This window comes from Schistocerca nitens, chromosome 2, assembly GCF_023898315.1.
Source record: "Schistocerca nitens isolate TAMUIC-IGC-003100 chromosome 2, iqSchNite1.1, whole genome shotgun sequence".
NCBI lineage: Eukaryota > Metazoa > Arthropoda > Insecta > Orthoptera > Acrididae > Schistocerca > Schistocerca nitens.
The window spans coordinates 517055624-517082615 of NC_064615.1; the positions used below are offsets into that span (position 1 = coordinate 517055624).

Consider the following 26992-nt stretch of genomic DNA (forward strand, 5'->3'; position numbering starts at 1 on the left):
GATGACTTTTTAGCCACGGGAACAGCAGTCACGTTGACGATCCACGGCCAACAGAGGGTTTTTTTTTCGGAGTAAAAGCTAGCCTGTCTTAATTCAAGATGTACTCTACCTCCATTGAAATGTTCATCCAAATCTTTCCAGCCGCTTCAGTGCGAGGGAGTAAAAAACATACCAACACGACGAAGAAAGAGAATAAGGAATATCTAGTTCGATGCAGAGCAAATTTTATAATATTTGCACAACGTTAGCTGCCGTCACGTGTGTGCCTGTTACCAGCGGATACGCTCGCATATCATAATCAGTTCCCGCCTCACTAAAAGCCTACGACGCTGAAATGCAACGGGATTCTATGGAAGTATGGATTCAACATTTTTAGAGTTGTATAAGCTTTTTATTCATTTCATTGAATCGTGTGGTGTAGGACATATTAAACAACAAAAGCGTTTTGACACATACGATACTGTTCAAAAGTCGACGAGAAAATATCTGTTTCTAAGTAATTATCGCTTCACATTTCGCGTTGTATTCTTCCAATCAATAAATATCTTGTGCTACACACATTTAAAAGTAAACAAGGTGGTAATTCAGGGTTAAGCTAATTCCACACCCAATTTCTTCCAAAACTGTCCAACCTTTCAACCTGGAGGAGTAACAAACATACTCACACACAAACGTTTCCATTTGTAATATCTTTGGGATTAATTTTGTTTTGAGAAATACGTCCAGGAAGCAATTTTTTCCAGTTCCCATTGTAAATACGTAAGTTAAGTCAGACCAGGAATTGAATCATGTACGTCACTATTGTTCACGCCACCCCATACTTTTAAGATGTAATGAAAGGGAAATGAATCCTCAAAGGGTGACGAAATGCTCCACACCTCCCAGTAATGGTCACAGGAGATGGTTATGGCCGAAGTTTACGTCGGGGACTACTCAGTGGCACGAGTCGTGTGTGCTTCCCGTAGCCTCGAGGGACAAAAGTTTACGGCAGGATCGCGTTACTGAATGCTAGGCACGAGCTTCATAATGAAACCTCTGCACTAGAAAGTTAGGTCATTGCTTCTGCAATATACTCTTTTGTCTGAAAAAATAGTCTTCCCCGCTAGCATCTACTGGCCATTACAATAAATACTAACCTGCAAAGCACAAGATTCTTCAGAAATATTTACTTACATTTCTCATTCCGGAGAAAATGATTTAATTTCAAATTTGCTAACATTGTTCTTCATATTCCCCTAGTTCCAATTCCTTGTACAAGAGTAACAAGCATTACAAAATACCGTATTTGAGGTTAGCCCGTTGCCGTATACACGGCGACCCTGCTACGCTTCGATTAACGATAATTTCCGAGAGAACTGCACTTTTTGTTTTGGAAGAGGCTGCATGAACAGTATTTTTTTTTCGTTTTTTCATGATGTCCATTCCAGTTAATACAGTCGAGACAACACATGCCACGTATGTGAACGAGGTCACTGATTCATATTGGATGTTTGAACTTCTTGTATCGTGATGTCTCACTTATTTTGTGATTAATGTCCCATGTAATTTTCAAGGACCTGATCTGACTACTCTGTCTACCAATTACTATTGACACGTTCTACGTTAGTCTTCCTGATACGTACAAATCATTTTTCTTAGAAGATTTTATTCAAACCTTTCAAAGGTTATATTACTCATAGAAGAAATGAAACGTTCTTACTGTCGGTAAAAAATATAACTTTTACTCTGCTATCTATTGAAAATCTCTGACACATCGATACTCTGTTCCGAACCGAAAGTCAAATTCGAATTTTGTCTCCGATAAAGCAGAGTATACCAGAATGTTTCAAAAGTAGACGGCAGGTACGAGAAAAAATGTGAATAAGAGTGATGAAGCACCCCTGGAGACCTCAGTCACAGTTCGGCTGACTTTTTTATTATTACATTATATGTATGACCTCAATAGACTGATTTAGCTATCGTCAGCATTTATGACCGTTACGCAAATTTCTTCAGAATATAGTTAGAATAATAGTGGGAATAATATTCACTTTTGACTGAAATGTTGTAATACTACAATGTTTTTTACAATGCGGGTCTCAACCTTTAATTCTATCATAGTTTTATGGTTATGTTGTTACCTACATATCTGCTACCTTCTCCATTACGTTTCACCTATCAAAAGGAATTTGATAGTTGACGCTCTCATTGTCTTTGTAAAAAATAAGCAAACGAAGACGTTTATTTACTGGTCGAGATACTTCAGATGCTTTGGACAGAAAAGAAAATAAAATCCTTTTTTACTCTATTTCTAAATCATAATTACTAATGTAGCGAGATATAGCACTCTCTGACAAAGTATTATAATTATATTGGGCTACGTTCGGCGAGAATTAGTAACAGAAAGATTCTTGTGTTTATTACTGAGGAAGGCCTTACCTTTTCAGCAAGGCATCAGTTGTTTTACGTTCTCTCAGATGCAAGGAAAGTAGCTCAGACATCACCACCTGGAAACAATAATTCCACATGTATCTCTAAAATGAAATTTAAAGAGCGGAATTTAAAACTGCAAAAAAATTCGCCAATAATGTCTTTATGAATGTTCCACAGCAGGGCATTAGCGCTTCGTAGAGGGTGATTTTACATTTTTGTGTAGTAAGTAAAAAGATCACAAAAGGCGCTACTATTACGACCGGCTACAGAGATAAAGTACCATTCATTTTTCTTAGAAACGCTAACGAACTCTCCAGAAACACAATATCGCACTGAGAGTGCTGGCAGAACGCTCCGTTGACTCCAGGGTATTCTGCGGGAGATTACCCCGTTAGCAAAACTGTTGCCTCCTTTTTCTGGCAGGCGCGAGGGCGGCTTCCCTGTTATCTGCAGACTATATTACCAACGCCGTCTGGTCCTCGTACAACAACGTGAGGACTAAACAGATGTACCAAGGTACGTCACAAATTTAAACGCGATAAGCGTCTGAGATAGGGCGCTGTAGAAGAATATTGAAAATTAGGTGAATTGATGGGTAATGAGGAGGTACTCCGCCGAACAGGAGAAAAAAGGGATGTGTAGAAAACACTGACAATAATAATAAACATAATGATAGGACATGTATTAAGTCATCAAGGTGTAGCTTCCGTGGTAATAAAAGGAGCTGTAGAGGGTAAAAACCGAGGGAGAAAACAAGGATTGGAATGCTTCCAAAAAATAATTTGGACTGTCGTGTTTTGGGTGAGACTTTGAATCAGTCAATTAACTCATTACTCATTACAAAAAAATTAAAAAGTGCGCTCTTCATACATACCACCGATCACTCAAAAATGAGTTGCCTATAACGAGTTTATTGGAACCATTTTACGAAACCTATAGTATCAGAATCAGTATTATTGTGCCAAAAATTTCTATACAATCCAGATTACTACTCACAGATTATTTTTATTGTATCGTATAATTATAACTCTTTAGTTATTTTAATCTCGCAGTTTGGGAGCACAAGCGCGTGTACACCGGACTGTAATTTTTGGTTTGGTCATTGGACAACGTTATTACAAAAATAAATCAGTAACAGTGACAACGCTCCTGTTGTAATCAAGGTTATTGGGATAATACACAATGCCAGAAGTAGTAACACCATCCCTCTTTATTATTAACTATGTATCTCTCTACCCACTACTAACGCGTTTGGATAAAAAGAACCAAGACTACAACTGGCCTCACATCAGACAGTACAATCTACTTCTTGTAGTAGAGAATTATAACAGCAATAATAAGACGCAAACAACGCTGCGGAATAAAGACTTCAAAATTTCGGCATCAGTAGCAGATTTTTTTGTTAAAATGGAATTCATGTTTATTACAACTGCATGCAGAATCTTACTTTTTAATTTCCAATTTCAATATGAAATGTGTTACTGACTATGTCATAGACCATATGAATATCTATTTCGTATATTGGAAAATTATTCATAAATTGTCTACATACAGTTACGTAAAGAATTTGTATGCGGGTAACAATCAGACTGCACACCGGCATTAAGAATAAACAGATTTATTGGTACCCAAACATTATGTTATGGAAATAATTTCACAACAATGACTAAAATGTGAAACTCTTAGTCATTAGTACTTTCAGTTTGCATTAGTTTCTATCTACAAGATGTTTAGAAATCAGTCTGTGTCTCAGTACTACAATGTATTAAGTTTTCATGCAATACGTATCAGCCAGTCTTTATGTTGTATTACCTCACCATGTTGCTTTCTTCACCATAGGGCAGAGAACATAATGAACTTACGCACTCATCTGTGTTTTTACTTGCCATTTTTATTACATTTCCACACGTTCATTACCGCTTCTAAAATCATTATAAAATGTGATGAGAGATTGTCTTGGGTCTTGCACATCTTCTATTATTCATTTGTTTCCTTATAACGTTTGCAACTTTTAGACTTAATCATCTCTTGCAATTTAGAGACAGCCAGCCTGATCCAGTATAACTGAAACTTCAACGGACAGTTAGAATGAAGATTAACAACAATCACCACTCTCACTTTCATCTGTGTTTCAGTCTCTTCGCAAAAGTGAAATGATTTATGACCCACGTTAGTGTTCGTAACAAACTGCGCGATGCTACATGTTTTTCGGTAAATATTTTAGCTAAATGAACTTCATACTGTAAATCGACACAAAAGATAAATCCGAGTTTATCGTAAACAGCGGTGTTCTCAGAAAAGGGCTCATAGATGGTGCATGTCATATTTCATGAAAATACTTTTGTAGGTCGTCGTTATTACCTTCATTTTTCAATTGTAAGTCAATAAGATCTTTCACAGTAAATATCTGTTCACTTTTTCCAAATGTATTACTCACAAGCATATCGTATGCACTTAGAAAAATGTATCTTCTCCATCCTCTTTGAAACTAGCGTTATATTATTAGTATAAAAATGTCGATTACGTTTCAGAACTTTTAATAAAATTGATGTCACTCCCATATTTCAATTCCTTCGAAAACATAAGTTTTAATTACAGCAAGCAAATTTTTTGGCACAATAGCTGCACAAACAAGGATTATGTGAATGATATATTATTTGCCTTTAGTCTTTTCCGGTAATTTTCTTAACCGAAATTACCATCTCTCCTCTTGTTTGTTAACATCAATACACTAGATAATATTCCACAAATTTACCCCTGTTAAGCAAACTGTAGTGGACTGACAAGGCAGCCAGTCCACAGTGACGGGTAGCCGAAAGGGCACACGTACACACACGCCGACTGGCGCGAAGTCTGGAACAGGATTCGTAATGAATGTGATGAAGAAAAGAACGTAGCTACTAGAACACTTAACTTTTATATCGTCCTTTGGTATACAGCATTCTTGATGATACAAGTGAGACTATCTTGAGATACATGCAATGGTACAAATGGCGCCTTGCTAGGTCGTAGCCATTAACTTAGCTGAAGGCTATTCTGTCTCTCGGCAAATGAAAGAAAGGCTTCGTCAGTGTAGTCGCTAGCAACGTCGTCGTACAACTGGGGCGAGTGCTAGTACGTCTCTCGAGACCTGCCTTGTGGTGGCGCTCGGTCTGCGATCCTGACAGTGGCGACACGCGGGTCCGACATGTACTAATGGACCGCGGCCGATTTAAAGCTACCACCTAGCAAGTGTGGTGTCTGGCAGTGACACCACACAAACGATGTAATTACTTTTGCCTTTAGTAATAGTCAGGCTACAAAATTTTCTATACCTTACCTTTTACTAACATTTTTATTAATATGAAGCATTAATAACAATTTTTCAGTTAACCGCTTGTTACTGTCGTTGTTTTTCAAAATAAACTGAAGGAATTGCGAACAATTTCACTCGCATTACAGTATACTCATTTCTTTTCTTTTTTTTTGTCGAATCTAATCTGTTTTGCAGACATTACGTTGTCTCCATGTGTATTTACTATTGCAGAGATAATGTAGTGCATAACCTGAAGGTGCTTGGGCCACAAATAAACACTCTTAACAGTTTTAAACATGAGTGACAGCAGCAGCAGCAAAATAAATTTTCAGTATGTAAAGTATACAGCCAACAGGTTGCATAAGTTTAATGTAAAAAATCTGACTAGGTTTCAATACCAATAAGGGTATCTTCTGCAGAAGGAAAACACACAAATTACATGAAGTTAAAATTGTAAATATACGTGATGAGCTAAAGAGCGAAAGAAACAGTCCTCTGTGGAAATCGTACATATTGTTACACTGGTGTAGCTTGTTAAAAGAGTAGATACTGGACTGTATACTTCATGTACCGAAAACGCTCTTAATTTCTTTTACCTATTGGGTCTCGTGCCACGTATGACGACACTGCGTGGATGGGGACTAAATCACAGCTCAATATCCTCTAGAACATGTTAATTACTCTTATCACCTTTTGTATGTGACCAGAGTGTACATAAAAAGACTGAGAACTATTCGTTGCCATAAAAACAGTGAAGGAGTTGAAGTGGTTTTTCTTCAGTACTTTAAATGTTTATTAGGAGGACGAATAATAATGGGCAAACATCTCATCAATGGTACACCTCAATGTAGATTTCGATAAAAATTATCATATTACAACTGATAAATATTGTGAACATACAGTTAGAGAAGGTGACATGCTAAGGAAATGCCATGGGCTGATGGACATTAGGGATCAAAGTTTCGGGTCACCATCCCCTCCAGCTTATGAGTATAAAAATTTACCATTTTTGTTCCTTTTCGAATGGAATGGGCAGTCAATTAGAAATTAGTGTTTTCACCAACAATATTGAGGAAAACAATCAGAAGAAGGTAGGAAGAGAAACTAAATATACTTTGGACAAACTGCAATAATGTGTGGGGGAAGGGGGAGGTAGGGGATAAGCTAGCCACAAACAGCTGGACATGAAAGGGGTTAACATGTATTGGGAGCCACATCATCAGCGTGTTATACTCAGGCCTCCTAAACTTTATAAATGACTGGTGTGATATTAAGGACAAAAAATGATAACAGGAGGGGCGATATCCTAAAAAATGAAGGATGCAAAGGGAAAAACGAATTAAAAGAATATGAGCTGAAGCCAAACCGCCAGCCAGAGGCCGTCAGAGGCTGAATCTAGAGTTGTAGGCAACAAGCACCACACTGTGCTCCGTGGTGGACCGTGTCGACGAATAAAATGTAAAACTAGATCCACTGTTTGTACGACATTCCTAAATTTGAGGATAGTAATTCCTATGGACGTTGAGTTCGACTTGTCTTGGTTAAAATCACATTATCGAAATGAGAAAAACTTATAAAGGCGCTCAACCATTGGTATTTCTACGTGGGTGATGGTCCAATGACATACGATCTAACTTCTAGTGATTTGGCTCTCAGAAACGAGATGTTGAATGGAGGACAATGGTGAGTGCTGGCCGAGATGGCGCAGTAGCGTAAGACAGTGGACTAACGCTGGCGAGGAACGAAATACAAATCCCAGTCCGGCCGTCCAGATTTGAGTTTTCCCTGATCTCCAGCATTTAAGGCGAATGACGCGATGGTTCCTCTGAAAACGCGTGGCCTCCTTCCTTTCCCATCGCTCCCCAATCTGAGCCTCTACACTGCCACTAGTGACCTCAAAGTTGGGATGAAAAAATTTAACCTTCTTTCCTTCTTGACACTAAACAATGTGGCGGATAAACGTGGATTATTGCTCGTAATGTGTGCAAAGAATCGCTGCAAATTTGAAAAGTTTTCAGTGAGCAGGTGGGAATGTATCACTTTCGACAGTGAAGACACTAAACTGATGGACTGGTTGTCATTACTGCCTGAGAATATATGAAGGCATAACCTACTTGATCATCAAAGCGTGATCCATCGTTGTAGATAACTTTCGATCTCAGGCATTATTCATCAGCGAACGAATCTGTCGTCGTCGAACAGATGTGCGTGTCACGTCTTTTGGGCTGGTCAAGAGGAAATTGTTGGCAAGGGACAACCCTAGGGAGTTGTTTGCTAGGATGGCATTGCGACAGCAATAAGAAAGATCACATGTAGTTCTGAAAGTATGGGTTGTAGACAAGCTGATATCAAGACATAAGACCAAGAGCATTATGTGCGAGCCGTATCATTTTATCCTGTAGGAAATATGGTAGTCACATTGTTGTCGAGCGTATGCACGTACACTACGTGTTTTAGTGGCTATTGGAGCCCTTGAATCCTTGTCATGTGTTGAGCGCTGACGGATGTGACGCAGTTTTCTAAGACACTGGACTAAAGTTGGTGGGGAACGAGGTTCGTTCGAAAGACGCTAGTGGAATTTGACCCCAGAAAGATGAATTCTCTATAAAGGCGTAGCACTGATGGATCTTTTATACCACAAACCAGGAAACCGTCGTACTTGCAGGATGTATTTTTTTTTTTTTCGTCACTATTCTGATGCGAGTCGCCACTAATTCCTGTACCTACATCTCTACATCTTAATCTTCTCAGAGTGCACTTACACCCAATGTCCTCGGTTATTTGATGGATATATTTGTATCTTTCTTTTCCCACAGTTTATGCCGTGCACGACTCTCTCTAGTACAATGTCCGCAGCTCGTGGTCTCGCGGTCGCGTTCGTTCTTCCCGAGCATGGGGTCCCGGGTTCGATTCACATCGGGGCCACGGATTTTCACCGGCCTAGAGATGACTGGGTGTTTGTGTTGTCCTCATCATTTCATCATCATTCCTAAACGTGACCAGACTGGACTGAGCAAAGGTTGGGAAATTTTACGGGCGCTGATAACAGCGCAGTTGAGCGGCCCAAAAAACCAATCACCATCATCATCCTCATCTCCTAATACAATGGAAGTAATCCGTGATGTCTTAGCTCATGTCCTGTACCGCCATCCTACTCTTCTTTTTGCAATATTATCTACATGTTCTATTTACAGCCGATTCGTCGGAGCACCACCTCGTTTTTATCACTCCATCGATTTCATATCATAACAAACGTTTCATTTATCTTCTTTCCTGGTTTTCGCAGAGTCTGTAGTCAACTTACTAGTACTGCTGTTACCAAAACGTACATTCTCAGAAACGTCTTGCTATTTTGAGTTCTTTTAGAAAGGAAATCTCTCTTTCCAAATGCCAGTCTGCTTTTTATGTTTTCCTTCCTTCGCTTGTTACTTTGCTTGAGCGAAACAGAATTCCTTTACTTGCTCCTCTCGATGTTCCTCAATTTTCGTATTAAGTTTAAGGTGAATCACTCTCCTCTTCACTTTAAACTTTCTTCGGTTTATTCCCAATGCACATTAAAGTTCATTGGAATGTTCATTTCATTCAATAGGTCCTGCAATTTTTCCTCATTTCCACTGAATAAAACACTGTCATCAGTGAACCTTATCCTTTCACCATAATTTTGAATTCCTCACCTGATTATTTCTTTTATTTACGTTTATTTGATGTGTAAAGTCAACAGTATTGATGAAAGACTACTTCCCTGTCTTATATATTTTCAAATCCGAGCAGTTACTCTCCAATTTTTATTTTCCACTCTCGTTTCTTGTACATATTATGTATTACTGTCTTACCCTACAGCTCACTCCTATTTACCTAAGAATTTCGAAAACGTAGCATCATTTTGCTTTGCCGAACGCTTTATGTAGTTTGTTCTTAAGTCTTGCTTCCATTATCTGAGGCAACATGGGAACCCTTACCTTTCCGAAAACCAAACATTGTCATCTAATGGAACTAGTAATGTCTTTTCCATTCTTCTTTATACACACAAAGAAAAAGATTTGCGTCACCTCGGTTCAGAGAGTTCCGGAATCTGTACAGAAAAATGGAGTAGAGATCCTCAAAAACATCATTTTTACTGCTCATCAAAACCACACATCGCATGTTGTTCCACCACACAGCGAGACCTTCATAGGTGGTCGTCAAGACTACTGTACACACCGGTACATCTAATACCCAGTAGCACGTCCTCTTGCATTGATGCATGCCTGTATTCGTCAAGGTATATTATTCACAAGTTCATCAAGGCACTGTTGATCCAGAATATCCCACTCATCAACGGCGACTTGGCGTAGATCCCTCGGAGTGGTTCGCGGATCACGTCGTCCATAAACAGCCCTTTCAAGTCTATCCCAGACATGCTCGATAGGGTTCATCCCTGGACAACATACTTGCCACTCTAGTCGAGTGACCGAGCGAGGTGGTGCAGTGGCTAGCACATTGGACTCGCACTCGGGAGGACAAAGGTTCAATACCGCGTCCGGCCATCCTGATTTAGGTTTTCCGTGATTTCCCTAAATCGCTCCAGGCAAATGCCGGGATGGTTCCTTTGAAATGGCACGGCCGACTTCCTTCCCCGTCCTTCCCTAATCCGATGAGACCGATGACCTCGCTGTCTGGTCTCCTCCCCCAAAACAACCCAACCTCTAGTCGAGTGATGTCGTTATTCTGAAGGAAGTCATTCACAAGATGTGCACTATGGTGGCGCGAATTGTTGCCCATAAAGACGAATACCTCGCCAATATGCTACCGATATGGTTGCACTATCGTTCAGAGGATGGCATTCACGTATGGTACAGCTGTTAGGGCGCGTGCATGGCTACCAGCGTCGTACGTCGGCCCCACATAATGCCACCACAAAACGGTAGGGAACCTCCACCTTGCTGCACTCGCTGCACTTGCTGCCGTACTCGCTGCACTCGCTGCAGGCGTTCAGCCTGACCAGGTTGCCTCCAAACACGTCTCCGACGATTGTCTGGTTGAAGGCATACGCGACACTCAGTGATGAAGAGAATGTGATGCCAGTCCTGAGCAGCCCATTCCGCCTGTTGTTGGACCCATCTGTTCCGTGCTGCATTGTGTCGTAGTTGCAAAATGGCTCTGAGCACTATGGTACTCAACTGCTGAGGTCATTAGTCCCATAGGACTTAGAACTAGTTAAACCTAACTAACCTAAGGACATCACACACATCCATGCTTGAGGCAGGATTCGAACCTACGACATTAGCGGTCTCGCGGTTCCAGACTGAAGCGCCTAGAACCGCACGGCCACTTCGGCCGGCCGTCGTGGTTGCAAAGATGGACTTCGTCATGACCGTCGGGGTTGAAGTCGCACATCATGCACCTCATTGCGCACAGTTTGAGTCGTAACACGACGTCCTGTGGCTGCACGAAAAGCGTTATTCAACATGGTGGTTTTGATGTAAGGGTTCCTCCGAGCCATAATCCGTAGGTAGCGATCACCCACTGCAGTAGCAGCCCTTGGGCGGCCTCAGCGGGGCATGTCATCGACAGTTCTTGTCTCTCTGTATCTCCTCCATGCTCAAACAACATCGCCTTGATTCACTCCATGACGTCTGGACACTTCGCTTGTTGAGAGCCCTTCCTGGCACAAAGTAACAATGCGGACGCGATCGATTCGGGGTATTGTCCGTTTAGGGATGGTTGAACTGCAGACAACACGAGCCTTGTCCATGCTTCCTGGTGTTATGACTGGAACTGATCGGCTGTCAGACCCCCTCCGTCTAATAGACACTTTTCATGCATAGTTGTTAACATCTTTGGGTGGGTTTAATGACATCTCTGAAGAGTCAAAGGGACTGTGTCTGTGATATAATATCCACAACGTCTATCTTCAGGAGTTTGTAACACTTTCATGCCGATGTGCTCTTTCAGCATTTATTATTGTATATATACTTGCTTTTATCTTTATGTAAGTTTATATGTACACGGTGCATGAATTAATTTGTTTATTTTGCTGTATAATCAATTATGTATATTATGTAAATATCGCTGAGTAACCGCTTAGGGAATGTTAGGGAAACGTTAGGTTTTTGTCAACGAATAAATATCGTTGGAGTAGCAGCGTCTCTGGACGCGGGAGTGTTACGTCAGAGAGAGAACTCTAGTGTGAGATTTGGTGAAGTACGGACGCATGGATGGCGTGCACTGTATGGGAGGAGTGATTGTTTAGCGGCACGTGACAAGTGATGAGCGTGGGCGGTGGAAATATTGGCTGCAGCAACATCAAGAACCCGCCACGCCAATATCATTGCCAATTACTCCCGTGCTCGCTAATTATCATGGAAAGGAGGCAGCAGCAGTATCGTCGTCAGCAACTTCGTCACGGCGAGAATGGACTGAAGTAAGATTGCTGCATCACAGCTTATTGTCAACCATTTTTGTAACAGCGTTACTCAGCTTTGTGGTGTTTTGCGAGTAATTAATTACCTTAGTTTAATCAAGACTGTTTACCCGTGATTCTCCTAAAATCATTCACCAAATAGGTTCCTGTCCCGTCCTATTGTTACAATAATCCGAGTACCGTTTTTAAAAATAAAAATTGCAGTGCCAGTTAATTTTACTTATGAACTAAATGATTCAGTTAGATTAAAGATTTGAACTTAAAGCATTCAGCAATCTCAGTCTAACTTTAAATTTGAACTTTAATCTTAGGCGATTTAATTGTTGCAAATAGTAAATCAACAAATCTAATTAAAATGATTCCTGGCACTATGAACAAAAGCACTAACTAGAATTAATGATTGAGTGCAAATATCAGTGATTGTTGTATTTGTTGTTTGTAAAGTTCTGGTTCATATTTTGACTTGCTAAAGTATAGTAATTACGTTTTGATACAGTAATTATCAATTTCTGTTTCCTTGTTAATAAATCAATAGAGTTTCTCTTAATTATTTTTTGCCATTTTCAAAAATTCACATGAAAATACTAGACGTTATTGTGAGGTAGCGCCATTGTCACTTACAACAGTAAGTAACCATTAATGTAAGTGTTATCTTGTGTGTTTTCAAAATTTCAGTTCTATTAGTTAATGATATTTCGAGTGCAAACTATTTTCTTTCTCGCTTTATTACGTAAATGTTTAATTATTTTTGCTACCGTGCGTGCAGCCCTCTGTTGCCGCGCGTGTTCGAGTATTTCTTGACATTGACTGTTCGGCTCATTAATACACCTACCGAACTGAATTTTGCCCAATTGGGTTGGCGACCGTATTTCTTTTAGCTATAATTATTTCAGTGACTCTTATTATTCTGTTCCGATCCATGTGGTACTCCTTCTCGTTGGCACAGTACGTGAATGATAGCACAAACCTTTCGAACAACCACACTAAATTTTACAGTAATTAAGTAGGCGGAATAAGTTGTCCTAGAAGGCATCTTGTTAACCTCACCATCATTTATCGACTTTATATTGAATCTTCGAAATGACAGCCTTTTCTAAATTTTATTCCAATTGTATAGGCACCTGCTTACACGGACATATATTTCCAACATTGTCGATAGAAGAGAAGGGGGACGTTACAAATTCTGGGAACCGGGGTGATGCAAAACCTTCCTTGACGTGGGTATTATTACTGTCAGCAACTTTGAAGCATGATCCGTTAAACTGATTTTATGGCACTTATCACACTTATCTGTTGTTGCTACCCTGGGGATTATGTTGATGGTTTTATGACGAAAGTCCGATTTGATGTCTTCAAACTCATATATTCTACAAACCGACTTGAATAGTCGTTTAGCTGCTATTTCCCGCAATTATTTTAGAAATTCTGAAGCAGTTGTCACTCGCCTTATTTAGTCTAAGGTCTCCCGAATCTCTGTTAAAGGCGCACTAATACTGGACCCCTTAGATCTTCCACGTAGACTCTCAGTGTTTCTTCCAGCAAGCCAGCAAACAGTTTTCCGTGCAACCATTTTGCACAGGCTTGTCTGGCGGTTAGAGAGAGCTGTAAAGAGCCGCAGAATGTAGGAGCAGTTGACGCCCCGGGAAGTGTTTAAGTGGAAGTGTATAGTGTCCCCGGGTATTCTGCCAGATGTTAAAACCAACAAGATTCGGTATTTCGGCGATGCATCTGTTGGCCATCTTCAGGAGAGCGCTTATGCTGCTGTGTCCCGCTGAAAACTGACTCCAAGGCTGCAAATAGCCGCCCTGTATAGGATTCCGAAACGTACAAGGCGCGTGCGCCACCCATCGCAGATGCTGCCGTCCGCAATTAGACTGGTGGCGCCGGCCTTAGTGAACATCTGCGGCAACCATATATCGCTCTTAAAGACTGTTTTCAAACACTCGGGATGGTCACACTGAATAATGTTGTGTTTTGATGCGGGTTAGTATAGGGGTCCCATGTCCTGTTAAGAGAAAAACTATTATCTCTTTTAATAAAATTATCTGCCAACATAATTTCAGTTACGTCTTTGTAACTACTGTTCCAAAAACGAGGGGATTCTGGCATAGATCAGTCACGTCAAATTTCATCCCGAGTCTCTCGCTTAAGCAGTGTTCTGTTACCACCAATTTTTCATGCTGTTGTAGAGTCTTGTACCGACGATTTTCCACGTATCTGTCCTGAAATGAGCGAATCGGACAGCCGATGTAAGCCTTCCCACAACACGGTGTTTTGTAGATGCCAGACTTCCTAAATCCAAAATAATCTTTTACAGAGCCGACTAGTGCCCTAATCTTTGAAGGTGGACTGCACGTACTCTTCAACTCCTTAAAATTCTTCCACTCTTCTATGATATGCCTCCCGTTAAGTAACAAAGACCACATGTTTCTACTCCTCTTCAAGCATCTCCGGGAACTATCTAGCAACTGTAGTTCGATAAATCTGCTCCTCAGAGCATCCATTTTCCTTAAAATGGGGCTACCATAGTTTGCTAGATCGTGGTAAGAAACCTCTCTGAAGCAAGAAGAAAACTTGTCATGCGCAGAGTTTGAGAAGATATTCTCGGAAAAATAACTGGTGAAGAAGCACAAAACATGACCGTTTAAATTCTTTTAGCGACCGCCGCATTTCCACAGAGATGGCGAAACCTAATCTGGATTTTTGGAAATGGAAGTAGGAGGAAGTCAGTGTTTTGCAGTAGCGTATGAAGATACGTCGTTTGCTAGTTGATGCAATGTCTACCGCACAATGTTAGTAGTGACTTGAATAGCACAATAATTGGAGCTGTGAAGCGGGGGCGACGAAGATTCGTGCAGAACGGAAGAGGGAAGAAAAGGAGAGAAAAGAATGAGAGCGCAAGTGTAGGAAACAAGGGAACTGGCAGCTACCATGGCAAATAAATACGAGACGACTACAGCTCGTCTACTTACGGCCAGGAATGACTGAAGAGCGAGAGACCGGACTTGCACAAAGCAAGACAGGTAGAGGCAACAACGGATGTCCCCAACTATACTCTAAAGACTATGTCAATATTATCTAGTGGTAACGGAAACAGAAGAAGAAAGGGAAGAAGTCGGTGTGGAGGTTGACATGATGCGTTTCTGCATCTTGTACGGCGCGAAGAAGACTGAGCGCTACTCTCAAATAACAGAAATGTAAAATATTTACGAACAGTGACTCCTCTAGTATTTGGTACCTTTGTGTATGTGTGGTGCTAGCAGCAAAGGAGATTGCCGTTTTCAGTGAATACTGGGATTCCCATTTCCTTTCTTTTGGCATCTTGCAATTGCGACACAAGTACAGGAACATAGAAGCAGGGGTGTTATGTGTGCTATGCATTTTCCAATATTTTGTCGCACGTACGAATGCTGAGCCAGTTTATCATGTACATGTCCGATGAGCTCCCAAGACAACAGTGGAATGCGACTATGAATGACTGTAGTCCCCCTTTCCACCAGGCCACGTTCGCTGCAAGCTGACGAGGGAGGCCCGCGACATGTGAACTACTTATGCAGTTTGTTATTCTCTTGTCTGATCCCAGTTTTCAGGAATGCTATTGAGCTGCACATTGCGTTCCACTTAGCTGGTATTGTCCCATTTTCAAGAATATTTTATGCTTTACAAATTAGTCGTTAAACTGATCCCACCCCTGCAGAACCCCCACCGCGAACACCACACCACCAAAATCCCACTCTATAGAAGGTAACACTATTCGGCTGCACTGATTCAGTCTGTTTTGGTTTCAGGTTGATAGAATTTGTTGTTATATCCACCATCTAATTTGATGATACAAAAGTTTTATGTTCAAAATATCAGCAACTGTCTGAATCTGCATCACGCTGCATTAAAAACTTTACGGCTAACGTATCAGTTTAAGCATCGTTACTACGTCAGTTCTGTATAGCATGGCCAGCCCCTTTGCAATGTCGTATTCCGTGAAGGCTGAAAATAAGTTTACAAAATCTTGGGATCAATGGGTGCCACCTATTACCGTCATCATAAAAACCGAAAAGAGGAATCAATTTTTGCAGATATTTTAAAACTTCAGTGAACATCCTTTCTCATGTACGCTTGTATCCCATTCATTCGATGGTCGGAATTTCTAACATTGTTAACTTTGAACCTCTATTTCTCTAAAACAGATCTGAGGAACAAATCTCTGCAGTCACCTCTATAAGCAGCAATGCAACGAAATCTTTGGTAGATTACCGTTTGATATCGCTCTGGGTTTCGCGTACGTAGACCACATGTTGACGATTTTCCCAATCGTACAAACTATCTGTATGACGTTTTTGGGTTTCGATTGTGTTCAGAAATTATATCGAATGTTTTTAATAAAATATTGTACTTTAGTGAATAACCTCCACCTAACACCCGACACGCAGCACACGCAGAAAGAACCGAAGACTGCCTACCGCGCGCGAGCAGATTCTATGACAGCACTGGGGCCATTCAGCGGGCTGTCCTGCCATTTCTGCGACATCCTGTAGGTGTCAAGCTGCTGCAAGACGCAGGTCTACCATGGCGTTTCCTCAGCCATTCCTGGACCCCAGTCCATATTCACCTACTATACTTTCGTTCTCTTTCTCTACCATAGAATTCCAGTCTCCCAAGCCGGCCGAAGTGGCCGTGCGGTTAAAGGCGCTGCAGTCTGGAACCGCAAGACCGCTACGGTCGCAGGTTCGAATCCTGCCTCGGGCATGGATGTTTGTGATGTCCTTAGGTTAGTTAGGTTTAACTAGTTCTAAGTTCTAGGGGACTAATGACCTCAGCAGTTGAGTCCCATAGTGCTCAGAGCCTCAAGAAAGAGCCAGTCTCCCATCGCAATTAAATTTTCATCTAGCTTAACTAACAGAATAATTCCTCTTACCGCATCATAAATATCTTCAATCCCTTCTCGGATCAGGTTGGTATATAAATTTGTACTACCATTGTGCATGTGGGACTGGAATTCTATGTTAGGGGAAGAGAACGAAAGTATAGTAGGTGAATATGGACAGGGGTCCCGGAATGGCTGAGGAAGCCCCATGGTAGAAGTTTGCAAAGAGCATAATTTAATCATCGCTTGATGGATTACACAATGCCAAAACAGAGATTTAGGAACGAGACTGTAAACTGTAAGTATTTTCCCCGGCAGATGTGGAGCCTGGTTATGAACTGTAGATAAAAAAAAACACTAGGAAATTAAGAAAATGACGCCCAGATAAGTTGAGGAAAATACATGTTTTTAAAAATTTCATAGAGAGCATTAAGTAACGATGACTGGAACAGGAGAAAAAATATAGTAGAGCTCTAATGGGTAGGTACGCAAAATGAAATAGTGATAGTAGCAGAGTATCAAATAGTTAAAGGACAATGCCTAATAGAAATCCTTGGATAACACAGGAGATATTGAATTTAGTTCATAAAAAAAGAGAAACTGTAAAAATGCAGCAAATAAAGAAGGCCTAAGGAATACAAATACGCCAACAGTTATGACACCTGCCACTCACACCTTCATAGAGTCGCTCCCGACTCGGTTTGAGTCGGCAACGACGGAAATGGGGCTCTGCAGACCCGCAGCAGCACGTTCCCTTTAATGAAGTGTCCTGCTTCAGTCTTGGAGAGGACCTACGGGTTCTGTGTCTGGAGGCGCAGTGAAGAGCACCACGAAGAACACTGTGTGGTCTCGCATCACATGACCCGCAATCTAGGTGAGATGACGTGGGGAGCGTTACCCTATAGTGTCCACTCACCTTTAGTTTTCCTAACGGTTCCGTTACAGCCGCAAGGCGCACGCATGAGGTATTGCAAGGGGTAACTCTGCTGTTCGTGAACGCCCGCTCCATTCAACAGGACAACTCTGGTCCTCATATCGTTGCCACCGCCGAGGCAAGCCTAGCAGCTCTGGATACTCTGAAATGGCCAGCCTCATCCCCCAATCTCTCTCCAGTCGAGAATTTCTGGTATGCCATGGAGAGTGTCAACAGGATTTCACATCTATCCGGCAGTCTGTAGATTCTGTGCGCTCTCGCGCATGGGATGCAGTATCGCAGTACTACAGCCGAGATCTGTACAACCCCGTGTCTCATTAACTGACGCTCGTGGTAAGAATCATGGGGACCCAGCGCCATTCTAGCCCATACTTCTTGTACCCGTGAAGCACAATATATATTGGTCCTTCCAAGTTGAACGTTCAATTATTTCGCATGTGTGGTTTCATCTATCTCCCTGCCAAGAATTATCGTTTTCCGTCTTGTGTATCTGGGTGCAACTCCTTTTGTGATCATGAGTATAAACAGTCGTGTTCCTGTTATTCGCTTTAATGTTCAGTCACAATCCGAAAACAAAGGAAGTAGGTTACAGTACGCTTGTTCGCCCTCTGCTTCAATACTGCTCAGCAGTGTGGGATCCTACCAGATAGGGTTGATAGAAGAGATAGAGAAGATCCAACGGAGAGCAGCGCGCATCGTTACAGGTCATTTAGTAATCGTGAAAGCTTTACGGAGATGATAGATAAACCCCAGTGGAAGACTGTGCAGGAGAGACGCTCAGTAGCTCGATACGGGCTTTTGTTGAAGTTTCGAGAACATACCTTCACCGAGGGGTCAAGCAGTATATTGCTCCCTCCTACGTATATCTCGCGAAGAGACCGTGAGGATAAAATCAGAGAGATTAGAGCCCACACAGAGGCATACCGCCAATCCTTCTTTCCACGAACAATACGAGACTGGAATAGAAGGGAAAACCGATAGAGGAACTCGAAGTACCCTCCATCACACAACGTCAGGTGGCTTGCGGAGTATGGATGTAGATGTAGATGTAGACAAGATGTAGCATTGAGTGTCCTGTTGTGAATATAATCGCGACATATGCAATGATTTCGGAAAATCAGTGGTCGTAACTTCATAAAATCCCAAATACAAATAAAATCCAAAATCACAATAATTTCTTACTACGTATTTAAGAAAGCGAAAATTACAACATCAGTTTGTAAATAGATGTGGGAGAACGTTTACTCATGACATCACATTCGATAGCTTTGCCCAATCATCTTCCAACTTACTATAGATTTCGAGTTATACTACAGAATATTTAGCTGCACACAAACGACATGGAATCTGTGACAGTCGCAATTTAAGTCACCCGTTAATGACTCAACAATTATTGGCGCCGGGAGAGCGGTGTGCTGACCACATGTCCTTCCATGCTCGCAACCAGTGACACCCAAAAACTGAAAATGCCACTGTAGTCGGTCGGTATCCTTGGTCTTCAAGGCCTCTTTGGACGGAGGTTTCCTTATTTTTTTTTTTTTTTTTTTTACTTTCGCAAAGCGACTACGAATTTTATATGAAGAAAATAATTTTTTTCAGTTCTGGCGCTCAAAATGCAGTGACTATTAAGTGTCTCTTTCTTTAGCTGTTCGGGACAGGCGCGTTGGCAATGTGGGCATTTTAGACGAAAAGAACTGTCGGTAGCACTCCATCGAATCTATAGCCTTTGTGTTGGCCACATCTGGAGATGAATTTATTGTACGGTTTTCGCTATCTCAGATTGGCATTCCCGACAAACGTCCTGATTTATTTTTTAGATACATCTCATCTCTATCTTTTCCTACAGTTGTTACTCATTACAGCTTACTGTACCACCGTGAGTGTTATTCTTGATGTCTTACACATCTTATCATCTTGTCACTTCTTTTTGTCAATATTTTGCACATGTTTTTCTCTTAGGTGATTCTGTGGAGCAACTCCTCATTCCTTACCTTGTAAGTCCATATAACTTTCAACATGCTCGTATAGCACCACATCCGAAACACTTCGATTTTCGTCTTTTCCGATTTCCCCACAGTCCATGATTCACTTTCATAAGAAAATGTGCCCCAAACGTACATTCCCAGAAATTTCTTCCTTTACATAAGGCTGGAGTTTAATACTAGCAGACACCTTTCGATCAGGCCTATCCTGTGATAGACTGATATTTTAGCCCGACTCATCGGACTGTTCATTCTATTCAACAGGTCCTAAATGTCTTCTTCACTTTTTCTGCAGATGGCAGTGTCATATCAATGATAATTTTTGAGCTATAATTCCATTTCCACTCATGAAGCTTTCTTTCACTTCTGTAGTCGCACCACCATTTAAGATGGGAAAAGGTTTGCTTTGGTGCAATTTTTAGGAGCGCGCAAGACCCACTGAAAAGAGTAAACGCTGTGGTTCGCATGGCATAAGTTACAGGCAGAAGGGGCCCACGGGCTCAATCCAGATGTTATGAGTACGAGACTCTGAGCAGTGAGTTAGCAAAACAGAGGTGTACAGCTGCATATAAATTGGCGCCGGTTGACTAACAAAGCATTCAAGTTTGACAGCTCTCCTGGACGGTAGGGCGTGTCACACCTCTGGCTACACGCAGCAGCAGATAGGGCTCCAGCATTCCAGTCCACGGCAGGCTGCTGGGTCGACCTTCTGAGGCCATTGCTGGGTCTGCAGTCAGCCAGCAGTGGGCCACGCTATGGCTCGCTACTGTGGGCAGTCTTGTTGGCTCCCAACACACGCCGGAGGCATCCTGGGGCGAGGGCTACAGATTCAGATACCGGATCATGGGCGCTTGTTGTCACCACGATCTTAGCCACGCTAGCGAGGAAGCATGCCGATGGCAGCCTTGCAGCTCCCCGTGGGTGGTACTGAGATGGCAGGTCAGAGACCGCCGAGTCAACTGCCGGCGCACCCTGATGTCACCACAACTCTGTGGCTGTATAAGGCCTACATAGCGCAGGGCGTTGCACGGGTCGCTGAGGCAGCCATTCCGCGCCAAGCCATTTGGCAGACAGTGAAGTGGTGTACTCAGTATTGCGGGACCCAGTAACGTCGACTGAGAGGAAGGGGGTAACTGTGATTGGAAATAATAAATCACTTGCGAAACTCGGACGAGTTTTAATATGGCGCATCCTGACTGTTACTATCCTCGTCCAACATCCCTCTACACTTCCGTCATTCTTTTTCTATGTATAGATTTAACAGTAGGGTGGAAAGACTACATACGTTTTGTACTATAGACGATTGCAAAAGATGACTAATACCAATTTAAAACGAAAAAATTATATTTCCACCGATTTTGCATCATGCATTAACATAAATGTATTTGATAGTTGACAGCCAATTAAATTTTAGGTACGTCGATTATTTTAAGGAGGTGAAGATATACAGATCCTTAGTATTTTAAAAAGGTCATTATTTGGTACGACAGCTGTAAGTTCCCAAGCCCATCTCCTTATGAACCAGAGACCTTGCAATTGGGTGGGTGCCTTCTACCATGCCTCAGCGATACACACCACGGAGGCGATCTGATGAGACACTCCTGAAGAGGGGCAGCAACCTGTTTAGTAATAGCACAGTCAACAGTCTGAATGAATGACTGATCCGGCCTTGTAACATCAACGAGAATGGCCTTGATGTGGTGTTACTCTGAACAGCTGAAAGCAAGGGAAACTACATCCGCAATTTTTCCCACGGAAATGCAGGTAATGCTTAAATTTTGGCGACATCCTTTTGAGTAAAGTATCTCGGAGGTAAAATAGTCTTACATTATGATCTCTGGGCGGGCACTACTCAGGAGAACGTCGTCATCAGGAGGAAAAAGAACTGACGTTCCTTGCGGCGGAATCTGGAACATTAACTCCTTAATCGAGCCGCTACATTAGATAATTTAAAAGGGAAAAGTGACATGTTTGAGCTTAGATGTAGTCGGAACTAGTGAAATTGGATGACAGGAGGAACAGGACTTCTGGTCAGGCGAGTACAGGGGTATAAATAAAAATCAAATTGTGGTAATGCAGGAGTAGGTTTAATAATGAATACGAAAGTAGAATCACGGGTAAGCTACTATGAACAGCTTAGTGAAAGCATTAACGTAGCCAAGATAGACACGAGACCCACACGCACCACGGTAGTACAAATTTATATGCCAACCCGATCCGCGAAGAGATTGAAGATATTTATGATGAGATGAAAGAAATTATTCTGTTAGTTAAGCTAGATGAAAATTTAATTGTGATGAAGGACTGGAATTCTATAGTAGGAAAAGAAAGAGAACGAAAATACAGTAGGTGATTATGGACTGGGGTCCAGGAATGGAAGAGGAAGACGCATGGTAATAGTATGCAAAGACCATAATTTAATCATCGCTAGATTGATTACACAATGCTAAGCTGCATATTTCGGAACGAGACTTTAGACTATAAGTATTTTCCCCGGCAGATGTGGAGCCTGACGAAAATTGTACATAAAAAAACCACTAGGAAATTAAGAAAATGACGCCAGCTAAGTTAAGAAAAAACTACAAGTTTTTGAAAATTTCATAGGGAGCATTAAGCAACGATGACTGGAACAGGGGAAAAGAATGTAGTAGAGCTCTCATGGGTAGCTATGCATAATGAAATACTGATAGCAGCAGGGGATCACATAGGTAAAAGGACGATGTGTAATATAGATCCTTGGATATCACAGGAGATATTAAATTTCGTTCATACAAAAAGAGAAAATGTAAAAATGCAGCAAATGAAGAAGGTCTAAGGAATACAAACGTCTAAATGGTTCAAATGGCTCTGAGCACTATGGGACTTAACTTCTGAGGTCATCAGTCCCCTAGAACTTAGAACTACTTAAACCTAACTAACCTAAAGACATCACACACGTCCATGCCCGAGTCAGGATTCGAACCTGCGACAGTAGCGGTCGCGCGGTTCCAGAATGAAGCGCCTAGAACCGCTCGGCCACTCCGGCGGGCTATAAACGTCTAAAAAATGAGGTTGGCAGGAAGTGCAAAACGGCTAACCAGGAATGGCGAGAGGACAAGTGTAAAGATTTAGAAGCACAAGTCACCAGGGGAACAATAGATACCGCCTACAGGAAAATACATATTTTCAGAAAAGGGACGCAACTGTATGAATGTCAAGAGGTCAGGTGGAAGAAGTGTGTAGAGGGTCTATACAAGGGAGATGAAATTGTTGGCAATGTTGTAGAAATGGAAGAGGACGTATACGAAGATGAGATGGGAGATATGATACTGCGAGAAGAATTTGGCAGAGCTCCGAAAGCCCTAATTCTAAACAGAGCCACAGGATTAGACGATACTCGGTCAGAACTGCCGATAGTCTTAAGATTGTCACCCATGACAAAACTCTTCCACCTGGTGTGAAAGATGTATGAGATAATCGAAATATCCTCAGATTAAAGAATAGTGCTATAATTCCAATTACAAAGAATCACGTGCTGACGAGTGTGAATATTACCGAACTATCAAAATACTAACACGAATTTGTTGCAGAAGTATGGAAAAGCACATAGCAGCTGACCCAGTGGTAGATCAGTTTGGTTTCCGGAGAAATGTATGAATACGCGAGGCAATACTGATCCTACGACTTCTCTCATAACTTAAGTTAAGGAAAGGCATATTTACGTTTATAGCATTTGTAAACTAACAGACATCTTTTGACAATGTTCACTGGAATATTTTCTTTGAAATTATGAACGTAGGAGGGATAACATACAAGGTGCGAAATGCTGTTTACAACCTATGCATCCCTGATGATATTTAATCTGTACATTGAACAAGCAGTACAGAAAACGAAAAACAAATTTGGAGTAAGAATTAATGGTCATGCAGAAAATAAAAACGTTGCAGCTTGTCTGTGACACTGTAATGTTGTCTGAGACAGCAAAGGACTAGGAAGAGCAGTTAAAAGGAATGGACAACGTCTTGAAAGGGGAACGTAGGATGGACATCAACAAAAGCAGAATAAGGATAATGGAACGTAGTCGAACTGAATTAGATAATGCTAAGGGAATTAGATTAGGAAACGAGACACTTAAAACAGTTGATGCGTTTTGCTATTTGGGCGGCAAAATAACTGATGATTGCCAAAGTCGACGGTATATAAAGTGTAGACTGGCAATGTGAAGAAAGGCACTTCTGAAGAAGAGAAACTTGTTACCATTGGATATAGATGTAGTGTTAGGAAGTCTTCGCTGAAGGTTTTTATCAGGTGTGTAGCCGTGCATGGAAGTAAAAGATGGACGGTAAACAGGAGAAAAAGAGAATAGAGTTATCGAAATGTGGTGCTACAGAAGGATGTTGAAGATTAGGTGGGTAGACGACTTAACTAATGAGGAGGTATTGATTACAATATGGGAGGCAAGGAATTTGTAACATGACTTGAATAAAAGACGGTATCTGTTGATAAAACACATTCTGAAACATCAGACATCAAGGGATGACCAGTTAAGTATGGGAGGGAAATGTGAGGGTGAAAAATCATAGAGAGATACCAGGAGACAAATACAGTAAGTAGATTCAAAAGGATGTAGGTAGCAGTAGCTTTTCAGAGATGAAGAGGCTTGCAGAGGATAGCGTAGCATGAAGAGCTGAATCAAATCAGCATTTGGACTGAAGACCTCAACGGCAACAGCAGCCGTTTGTCAATTTATTGAAACTACCAGCTTCGCTCTGTTAATATGTCACCTAACTGATAGTCCCTGCAATTTCCTGTAGTCTTTGAATTCTATGCATTTACTGTATCCTATTGAAGAAGATTTATGCCACTGAATAGTCTGTAACTTGACCGAAACTTGTAGTTCCGATATAATGACATAGAGGTACTGCTGAAAGTTATCGTTAAGAAAATTATTGATAATATCTCTCATGCTCTTCAACCAGCAAAAATATTTCATTTATTAAGTAAATGGTAAACAAAATACTGTCGAAATGGATCTCTGTCGTTTAATATACCAATACGAATGAGACCTATGTATGCAGCCGAATTGAGTTATTATTGGGAAAATCTAAGTCTGGATGATGGGACAGAGATTTAGACTCCCACTTTTGAGGACTCTAGTGCCTTGATTACTCCATCACTGACTCGAACAGCCATAGTAGAGGGGAGCTAGTAAGTGACAACACGGATGGTAAGACAGTTTTTTTTTCTGTCATTAACGTCATCAACCATTCACACCAAGCACCTGCCGTTCTGTAACCGTTATGCTAAATGTGACGAATAAGACGTCTTTCTCAAGGCGACCTGTGCGGGGTTACCAACGTTAGCCGTTAAATTATTGAGGTGACTTTCAGCTTTATTCCTGTGACAGGACAACTCTAAGCTCCTCATAATGGGAACACTCACTCCGCGGTTCCAGCGTTGCAGTCTCGGATATAACTTAACAGACTGTCACCGTAGAGTGTGCTCTTCACTTGAACTGATCGGCTCTCTCCTCGAGGCGGTCAACAGCAGACACCGCAGTTTGAAGGTGAATGTTATCGTATCCATAAAAATAAAATGAGAGCCGCTAACCGTTCAGGCTAGCGACGCCTGCGGGGCCATGACATTTCAGGATGTCTATTATCATGTCGCTGACAATCACGCCCCCCCCCTCCCCCCCGCTCCCCTTTCTTCACCCCCAGGAAATGAGCGCCCACACTCTGACCGTAAAGACGTGAGTGGCTACAGTTTTCCCTTGTGGCTCCTGCATCTCTCCCTCTGAACATTTCGGAGCGTTACGCTGTTACGCTAGTTCTATGACACTACATGGGTACGAAATGCCGCACAGGCCTGCGTGTACTACGGTAGTCATTCGTGACGAGACAGGTAATATGAGGAAGTAACATATCAAGAGATGACAGTAATTGCTTTCTCCTCTTCTGCATCTATACGCTCATTGTTTTGCACACACCTCTGTTCATTTCAGCTGAGAGGACCTAATCAGAACATTATCCCTGGTATTTCAATACACTTGACACTAGAGCGTATTACGACACAGTTTGCTAACTGGAGCGATAAAAAGCGGCAAAATTGCCTTTCTAGTAAAAAAAGTTATCCTTCAGCGCCACTTAAGCCGTAATACGATGGGAGTTAGGAATCTCGCGTTGTCATGTCCAGGACATGTAGACAATTATCGTGCAGACTAACCGCTCAACCATTTCCACGCAACAGAAGTAAAAACATAGAAGAATACGTTTCCAATTTCCAAGCAAGTTAATTAAAAATAACAAACGACACATAACGTATTTCCTTATTGCCCAGCGTCCCTTTTTCCAAAGCGAATTTTCTTTCTGTTTATCGCTGTTCGTCTCTTTGCAGGCATGACAACCCTATCACTTCAGAATCTGCAACGCTTTAGTCGTCATGTATGGTCGTTCTTATTGATTTGGTGATGTCAACCACTTCTTCTTGTCTTCTAGTAATCTTTTCATCACTGCATATCCACTACTACTATTCATATTTTCGATAATCCGTTTACACATTCAAATCATGCAGCGTAAGATTCCTCTCTACTGCTGCTTCCAATGAAGTGTAAGTTACATACGTAAGCCGCGACACAAGGTCGGCAATTGCCGCTCCCGTTTTGGCAACTTCCTTTCTTTGCCTATTTTTTCACCTATTCATATGATTCTAGTAGATCACATTCTAAATATTTCAAGTTCCTTCTCCATTTGCTTTCAATGCTATCCTCTACAAAATACTATTTTCCACGTTTACATCTCAGTTGCGGTTTACTCGAAGTAGATACACGACTGTAACAGGTGCATTTTTTAAGGGATTTATCACTCAGATCTTGAGATAGTGCGAGATATCAAACAGAAATGACAACTAGCAGCTACAGTAATTGTACTAGGTGGCTTTCGGCTTCTCAGGCCATCTTCAGGTGACAACTGAATTTCGCGAACACAAGTAAACATGATATTCGACTTACACAGATATTATTTGTACACGAGATACAAAAATGACAATGAGTTTACACAAGAAAATATTACAATCATTACATTAATTTAACAAAAGAGTAACCAAATTTTTTGTATAAAGATACATA

General features: G+C 41.5%; 1 long non-coding RNA gene across 1 annotated transcript in view; it reads right to left on the reverse strand.

Annotated features, from left to right (window-relative positions):
- Positions 1–2418: 2418 nt before the first annotated feature.
- Positions 2419–26992, reverse strand: part of LOC126234473 (uncharacterized) — a 340217-nt gene continuing 315643 nt past the window's right edge. Inside the window, exon 3 of the long non-coding RNA XR_007544733.1 lies at positions 2419–2486. This is a non-coding gene — a long non-coding RNA (uncharacterized LOC126234473). The remainder of the gene's footprint in view (positions 2487–26992) is intronic.